The following is a 9,183-nucleotide window of genomic DNA, read 5'->3' on the forward strand; positions in this document are numbered from 1 at the left end:
TGAACACGATTTAATTTCTCATTTTAGAAGTAGCTTTCAGTTGAAATCCTTTTTGGCGCACTCCTTATGTTGTTTGTTGTTTTTTTGTTAAACATTTCTAAGAAATTGCACCTCGTTACTGTAGTCCTGCTGTGCTTTTCTTTCAGGACGGTAGAGCAAAGCAACATTATGCAACACTGAATTACTGAAAACCATGAAAACAAAAACACCGTTTACAGATTTAACCTTCTGGGACACAACAAGGAAACTTGTATAATACCGCTTTCGAATAAACACTTGCTAGCCTACAACACATGTTCAACACCACAACACATTTGCCTTTTTCTAATATGGTGCAGGACTCTGGAATGTTCACAGCAGAACAAACACTTTTAACAGCACATAACGCAGTTTTCCCTGCCTATTCCTGCAGCTCACATGAAATCATTGCAATGTCTACAAATTGTTATCACACTTACCATCTTCTCCAATGCATTAAAGTAAAAACGCAGATAACTATAGTGGTTTTTATTGCATTACACTAATGATAAATAATATACAAATGTTAAGCACTAACTTAACATATTGAACAGCATGTTAATAGGCTCACAATGTATTTGCAAAAAGTTTTGGTCAAAGACTATCATCAGAAATGACGGTCCATGTGGAGTAAACAATTATATTGTTCTTTTTATTACTATCCACTGTATCATATTTTCTATATACTGTACCTGAGTCCAACGTGGGCTGAGTTGTTGCTTGTTTTCATTAAACTAAGATCTACAAACTCATTTTTCACTGATTTTACTCAAAACACAGTAGGCGCGTTCACACCGCAGTACTTTTCCCACTTTAGTTCCGATATAGTTCCGAAATGTCGCGTTCACACCAAAAAGAGCCGGAACTAAAATGAGTTCATGAGAACCTTTTTACCCCCTTTTCCGTCAGTTTTCCGTCCCTGCTAGAGAGCAGGTACTTTCGTGGGAGAAAAAGGTTCCTATGTCTGATTGGCTGGGCGGAATGCAAACCACGCCCCGTAAAACTCCCAAAAGGTTTTGTGAAGCCGCCATTTTATTATCCTCGCATTAGCATTATTAGCATTAGCCCAGCGCAGAAACGCAGAGACTAACTTATGGCAACACAAAAGAAAACATGGGAGCGGTGGAGATGAGGAGGTGTCGGCGTGCTGGCAATTTACTCGGAAGGCTTCAGTAGAAGCTGCTGGGAGTCCCAGCAGCTTCTACTGAAGCCAGTCCCCAACTCCGGGGACTTCCGGACGACAGTATACGCCGTGAAGTTGTTTGCGGCCTGCCAGTAAACCCAAAGCAGAAGAAGAAGTGACGTCAGCGGCTTCATTTGCCTAATCCTCCCCCAGGGACTTATTCCGGTGTGAACGCGATGAACTAAGTTCTGATGAACCTTTGTGGGAAAAGTACTGCGGTGTGAAAGCGCCTAGTGTCACTCAATTTATACTCTCATGAGAAAACAGTCAACCCTGGCATCTTGTTTAAATTCATGTTATAAGTATACTATAAGCTGGTGTGCACAATCAGTTTGGTGAAGTTCTCTGGTCAAGTCTACTCTAAGAGACCAAGCCGAGCAACCTATCATCATCTATTCGTTTTATGCTGGGCAAACTAGAGAAGCTTTTGTTGCCAATCATCTTAGAAAATATTAGGGAAGGAGGTTAAAAGGTTAAGCCAAGTACCATTTACAAACACCAATTCAAGTTGGAACGTTGTGTAAAACGTAAATAAAAACATAAAACAATGATTTGCAAATCCTTTTTTCGACTTGTATTCAATTGAATACACTACAAAGACAACATGTATAATGTTCAAACTGATAAACTTGTTTTTTTTGCAAATATTCACTCATTTTGAATTTGATGCCTGCAACACGTTCCAAAAATGCTGGGACAGGGGTCACAAAAGACTGGGAAAGTTAAGGAATGCTAAAAAAACACCTGTTTGGAATATTCCACAGGGGAATAGGTGTGTCATGCTTGGCTATAATAGAAGCATCCCCGAAAGGCTCAGTCGTTCACAAGCAAGGAACAGTTTAAGAACAACGTTTCTCAATGTAAAATTGCAAAGAATATCATCATCTACAGTCCAGAATATCATCAAAAGAGTCAGAGAATCCGAGCAAATTCTTTCTTTTAACTTCCCACAGGACTTTTAACATTAAATACAAAATATAGAAACCATTCGTGCTTTGTCAACAGAAAGATATGTGCATTAATCATGTGAATATAGGACATGTTAACTCAGTGCATTGTCTGCAACTTTCAGTTATTGCCACACAATATTTGATTATTTTTACTGCAATTTCCAAATCGCAGTAAGCACATTATTTGGTAAGGGCAAATTATGTGAAAATATCATTAAATTACAAATCCTTGTTTGGTAGAGATCATAATGAAAAATAATAATTGTGCAGCCCTACTGTCAGTAACTGGCTTCATCTCAGGTCGACTTGTTTTATTTGTAAAGTTCAGAGGTACGGTGGCCGGCAGGTGCAAACGCGGAACAGCTGCAAATAATGAAATGAAAAACAAACAAATCCTGAAAACAAATCCAACAGAAAAACGCTGCAAATACAAAAACGATATGCAAAGTCAAAAACACATACAAACCCAAAAACACACAGTGTTCCAGGCCTCTAGGGGGCGCGCTACGTGCAACAGATTGATGTCTGACTAGACATAGAGAGAACGAACGAGAGTGATGGAAATTGAAGCCGTAGGAAACAAAGTTGATTGAAGTGGGCAAAGTCGATATATAAGAAGGTACGTTTTGTTTTGTTTTTATACAAAGAGCGTCATATTTACGCAGCTAGCGTTAGCGTCCCTACAGTAACTACTACACCAGCTGAGGAGAGGAGAGCTTCACGTGAAGAGAAGATAAAGTGAGGGAAGAACATTGTTAAAAGAGATGACAAATCGAGTGCAGGTAAATAGGCGCGTTCACACCGGAGTACTTTTCCCCGTACTTTTCCCGTTTAGTTCCGTTTGTACCCCTTTTGTCGCGTTCACACCAAAAAGAGTACTTAGTGCCGGGAACCTTTACCCCCATGTTTAGTGCCTGCTAGAGAGGTGGTACTATCCTGGGGAGAAAAAAGTACCAATTTCTATTGGCTGGGCGAATTGCAAACCACGCCCCGTAAAACTCTGAAAAGTTTTGTGAAGCTGCCATTGTATTTGCTGGCATTAGCATTAGCATTATTAGCATTAGCATTAGCCCCGCGCACCAACGGAGAGAGAATAACTTATGGCAACACAAAAAAAACATGGGAGCGGTGGAGTGATGAGGAGGTGTCGGCGTTGTGGCGATTTACTCGGAAGGCTTCAGTAGAAGCTGCTGGGAGTCCCAGCAGCTTCTACTGAAGCCAGTCCCCAACTCCGGGGACTTCCGGCCGGGGACTTCGGGTGGCAGTATACGCCGTGAAGTGGTTTGCGGCCTGCCAGTAAACCCAAAGCAGAAGAAGACGAAGTGACGTCAGCGGCTCATTTGCGTAATCTTGCCTCAGGGAACTTATTCCGGTGTGAACGCGATCTGTACTTAGTGCCCTGGGGTACTAAGTGCCGGGCCACTAATGGCGCATTACCACCATGGCGCGGAGCGCGGTTTAAGCGTGCCGGCCCGTTTTTGGTTGCGTTTCCACTATGCCTAGTTCCGGCCCGGGGCTACTTTTTCTCCTTTTTTCTGGCCCGACAAAATCGTGGTTCTATCGGGGCCAACAAACAGGGCTGAGTCGGGCTGAGTTTGCTAAACTAGAGAGAGAATCGCTGGCAAGGGGGCTACAACTACAACAACATGAACATATTTGACCGTGATTGAATTGTAATACACGTTTCAAAATGATGCCGAAGTAACAACATACTGATACCAGTTAGTAAAAACCATGAATTAATGCTTTGACAAGTCTGCAGACAGACGGCAGGCGAAAAATCTTTTAAAATGCGCGTTGTCTAAATGGAGATCGGCTAAGCTAACGCAATATATGCTCCGACCGTCCACACTCACAACGGCCTATACAGACATAAATAAACCAGCGACTGTACTCGCCATGACACAGGCAGTCTGTGGTTTGTACTTGTTTAACTTTTGTCTAGTTTCTGAACAGATATGAGGAGCTGTGAGCTTGAGTGCTAACAGCTAACGGCTGTTTTTCTGGGGTGCTCATTGAAGATGACGTCACGGCTCCGCCTACACTGCGTTACTATAGATACTACCCCAGTTCCCAAACTGTAATGGAAGCGCAGCATTAAAGTGAGCTGGGCCTAACAAGGCCTAACAAAACCGTACTAAGTCGAGCGAGGCCTGCGGTGGAAATGCGCCATAAGTCCCGGCACTAAGTACGGCAAAGTACTTGGTGTGAAAGCGGCTATTAACACGGGCCATAGTGAGTACCGCGGAAACATTTGAAGAGAGAGAGAGAGAGACATTCTTAGCAGTTTGTTTATATGTATGTATTTGTATATAGATGTTGCAACTATACAGAGCTTTAGCAATACTATTATATGTAACTATGGTCGGCGGAGAAGTGATAAAATGTGAAGAGGGACAAAGTAATGACAGGAGAGTAGTTTGCATTAGACATGCTCAAGAACAAAGAAGACATTCAAAGAGAGAGAGACAAAACACAGATTCAACGGTAAACATGATGTATCTTTCTATTTATTCAGCTAACCACTATTTAGACTATGTGTTTTTGATTGACTTGATTCAATGGATTTACTACATCAATGTATGTCTTTTCAGGCCGCCATGTTTTGTCCTTTCTGTGGCCAACATCTGGGGACAGTTCAAGTGTTCTGTGGCTCCTGTGGCAAAAATGTACAGTTTTTGGCAGAAGTTGAACACAACAGTAAGTTCACTTTTTGTATTGTATCTGTTTCAAATGCAAGAAATAAGGATTCAACACACTACTCTGTTTAGAATACTAATTGCAGATGCATACACTAGTTCTCAGAATGAAGGACAAATGTTTTCATTGTCTGTTTATGTGAAATATGTAGAAGCCATCATTAAATTGTAGACCAATGCATTAAATACACAAAACAGCTTATATTATACATTAATAATTGTGTATTAGTTCTATCTTTATAGAGAAAATTATACATTTAGAATCAGATTTTGAGACAGTAAGCGGCTGGGAAAGTCACACCGCCATGGGGCATAAACAGTTGCTATGACATGATGTTTTCTTCGCATTCTCAGGCATTCCATAAGGAGGGTCAGGAACTCACGCTTGGGACCACCAGTGTCCACTCCATCCTCAGTTTGTCCCTCATCATCAGTGAACTTAACTGACATCTCATGAGAGGGGTCGAATGAGGCACGTTTGAAGCCGCGGATTGAGCTTGGCTCTATTAATATTGAACCTGCTGCAAGATGTATTTGTGAGAGAGTTCTGCAACAATTCGATCAACTTTCTTTCCTCCGGCTTCAATTTCCATCCCTCTCGTTCGTTCTCTCTATGTCTGGTCAGACATCAATCTGTTCCACGTAACGCGCTCCCTAGAGGCCTGGAGCATTGTGTGTTTTTGGGTTTGTAGCCTATGTGTTTTTGGGTTTGTATGTGTTTTTGACTTTGCATATCGTTAACCTGTTAAGCCCTGAGCCTGTTTTTCAGGTCTCAGGCTCGAAAATGACATTCCCAGAACAAATGACCATATCTTCCCTTCTAAAAGGGTTAAATTAATAATCTTTTCTCTCAAAGTAATGATAAACCTGTGAGTTGGATGTAGAAAAGTCAGAATCAATATAGATGTTTTTTATTTTAAAGAAAATTCAGATTTTACATTGTAAAAAACTGTAAATTATAGTGTCCGTCCAAAAATTCTTTTTTACTTATAGTGAAAACTACCCTTGGATGATGGTAAGGTAGACTAAAAGCTTTAGGAATCCAAAGTACAACATATAATAAGTACCCTGTATCAAGATTGATGCAAAACAAGTGACATTTGACCTTTTTAGAGAGATTTAGCAAAAAGAAACCACTTCTGGGGTCATTTGGGTGGATTTTCCATATCTCTGGCTTCCCTTGCTCGATTTCGATGGTTGACACCTATTTCTGACCGTTAGAGCCAATAGAATCGAAGGGGGAGTCCCCCACACACACTCATTGTGAAGAGAAAAGGTGGGGGCTTCGCGCATGTCATTTAGCATCAGAGTGAACCTATCTCTAGCTTTGACATCTGGAAACGGAAAAGCAGTTTTAATGCTTATGGATTCTCAGAAATCATTTCAAAGGGACACAGACACATTGGATTAACCTATGGATTAACTTCAGCAGCGTTTTTATTGTTTTAATGCCATTGAAGACTACTTTGGAGAGACTACAGAGCCAAGGTAAAAATGTTAGCATTTTTAGCTACCTAGCGTCACCTGTTTTGATGTCCGTTTTTGCTTATAACGTCGCCATTTCGTATAATGTGGGTGTCCATCGATTCTGTGTCACCTCACGATGTGAAACGATGTCATGGATGTAGAGAAGAGATAAATAATAAGGTTTTGTGAGTGATTTTCGGTGCAGTAAGGTGTTAGCATTTGTCGCTCGTTGCTAATTCAGAGGCTCAGTGTTAGCATTGTGGGTTTTCTTTTGAAAAATAAATAAAAATGATCAATTAGATGAGTTTCTTCTCGTTACATGGATATAAAACATTCATAGTTTTATTAAATGAACATGCCCTCAGACACTGTTTCCTGCAAGATGTTGCGGCAGTGCCCCGGTACCGGGGTCTCTCGGGCTTAACAGGTTAATGTATTTGCAGCGTTTTTCAATTGCGTTTGTTTTCGGGGTTTGTGTGTTGTATTTAGTTTGCATCATTTCTGTAAATGCAGCGTTTTTTTGTTGTATTTGTTTTCAGGATTTGTTTGTTTTTCATTTAATTATTTGCAGCTGTTTCCTGCTTATGTATGCATTTTTGGCCGTTGTTCCGCGTTTGCACCTGCCGGCCACCGTACCGAGGTGATATAGATGCCACAGATGGCACGAGTAGTGATTATGTTACGCACGGAAGTACATGCAAACTATAACATGGTCAACATATACATGCATGTGAATTATTTGGAGATTTCAGATATTAGTTAAAAATAAAGTTTCCGCTGCATCATATTTTCACTGTGTATTTCTCCTCCCTCTCGTCATATTAACCAGCTCAATATTCAGATAGCGCTCGTGAAGTAACGTTACATCCCGCGGGATAGATGGTTCTCAATCACGAGTACCTGGGTAACATTTGCATTATAACTATCTGTAAAAACGAACATGTAAAATGCGCACGTCTGTTTAACCTATACACACACGTTTGTTTACTGTAATGTACATGCGGTATTGTTTAGAGAAATAATAACGTAAACAGGGAAATACAGAGCCACCCGTCATAGACCACGCCAGCCATTTTGGGTGTTTTCACTAGCCGGCTAGCTAGCGTTAGCTACCAAGAGGAAAGCGTTTCAGCTCCGTGACATTTATGTCCACTCGCACCATTTCTGACCTTATCACACGTTCTATAAATACCTGTCAATGAGTCGATGTATGTGGGTCTTTGTTGGTACCGGACGGTACCGGATAGTCCAGTTCAGCGGCTTATTCGGTTTATTCACATAACTGTCTGTGTTCCACCATCGGAAACAACGAAATACACTTCCGCCCTAGTTTTTCAGAATAAAACCGTCTTCGTGACGGTGAGCCATGTTCATTGTATAATTTCCTATGTCGAAAATCATACGTAGTTATTTTTTTAAACATTAAGGTATTTTCCAAACTCCACGTCTGGAAATGGAAATGAGCAAAGGCTATGTGCACTTTAAGATCCTAGCTAATCATTGTCTTTTATGTTAGGCATTACTTAAAGAGCGTTTCCTCCAAACATTTTATGATTATGAGGAGGGGACAGAAACACCATATCAACTATATTAACAGCTCTCTTCTCCCAGATGCTGTCCTTTTATTATTATCAATTTTATGTTTTCTTTGTTATGTTCTCTGTATTTTATATGTTTGTGTTATGTGTTATGTGTAACGTTGCTGCCTTCTTGGCCAGGTCAGCATTGAAAATGAGATTTTATCTCAATGTTTTTATCTGGTTAAATAAAGGTTAAATAAAAATAAAAAATCAATTTTATGTGGAAAAAAATGATTTGAAGAGAAAATATTTCAATTGGAAATAATGCGCTTTTTAACATTTCCTACACAGCTTAACTCACGTGATTATCGACCTGTTCTCCTGAACATGGAATATTATAATCTGCTCAGAAGATGTTTAAAAAAAGACCTTTTCAAAACTATTGTATTAGCCACTGACCCCTAAAATATTGAGGAAATATAAATAACAGCGAAACCGAGGGATTTGTATGTCATGTTTGTATACAGAATAGTATTCATTTCTAAATTACTCAATACTATTTAACTGCCAGCAGTTGGGTCTATCTCAGAATCACAATAGCCTACCTTTATTCTTCCCACAGAGGGGACATTTACATTGTTACAGTACTTTAATCTTTATATTGTAAGTAAAGAGCCAAAAGTAACAAGATATTAATCAAGAGGCATGCATACCATTTTAAGGATAAAATATATAAATTACAAAAATTACAACTTTTTAAAACATACATCCAGGTGGACAACAAAAAGTACCAGTACAGTATTTAAAAAAAAGGTGTAGCATGTATAAAGAAGTGTGATAGCAGCCAGGTAACAGCAGTATTAGTGGAACTATATCATTTACAGATGTATAACTCTACCTTGTCCTCTTTTCTTATTCTGGCTGTTGATTTTTAAGCCAAGAGAGGGTATATCACTTTGGAGGGCTGTCCCAGCAGGGGCGGTTCTAGAGGGGGGGCCAGTGCCCCCCTAACACTGACTTTGGACCCCCCTGTGGCCCCCCTGAAGAAAAAAAAAAGTTTATGATTAAACTATTTCTTGGCTGACGGAATAGGCGGAACTAACGATATTTGTCATTCTAGTCGGACCCATTAGAGCAGGGGTCTCCGCATAATTCCACTGGGGACAGGGGGGACATGTCGAAATCCTGTTTCCCCCACATTACAAATATGTTTAACGCAAGCCGTCATCGCCACGGAGGAGCACACAGCCACTGTGAGCGAGTGAGACAGAGAGAGAGAGAGAGAGAGAGCGAGAGAGCTAGAGAGAGCACACAATCTATTTAATATAGTTGTAAAAAATAAAGTA

General features: G+C 40.3%; 1 protein-coding gene across 1 annotated transcript in view; it reads right to left on the reverse strand.

Moving 5' to 3' along the window:
• Positions 1 to 7,635, reverse strand: part of LOC117481346 (zinc finger protein 638-like) — a 30,750-nt gene extending 23,115 nt beyond the window's left edge. The window contains exon 1 of the mRNA XM_034128996.1: positions 7,510 to 7,635. The gene's annotated coding sequence lies outside the window, so the exon portion shown is untranslated. The remainder of the gene's footprint in view (positions 1 to 7,509) is intronic.
• Between the last annotated feature and the right edge of the window lie 1,548 nt (positions 7,636 to 9,183).

Source organism: Trematomus bernacchii, unplaced genomic scaffold (genome assembly GCF_902827165.1).
Source record: "Trematomus bernacchii unplaced genomic scaffold, fTreBer1.1, whole genome shotgun sequence".
NCBI classification, from domain to species: domain Eukaryota; kingdom Metazoa; phylum Chordata; class Actinopteri; order Perciformes; family Nototheniidae; genus Trematomus; species Trematomus bernacchii.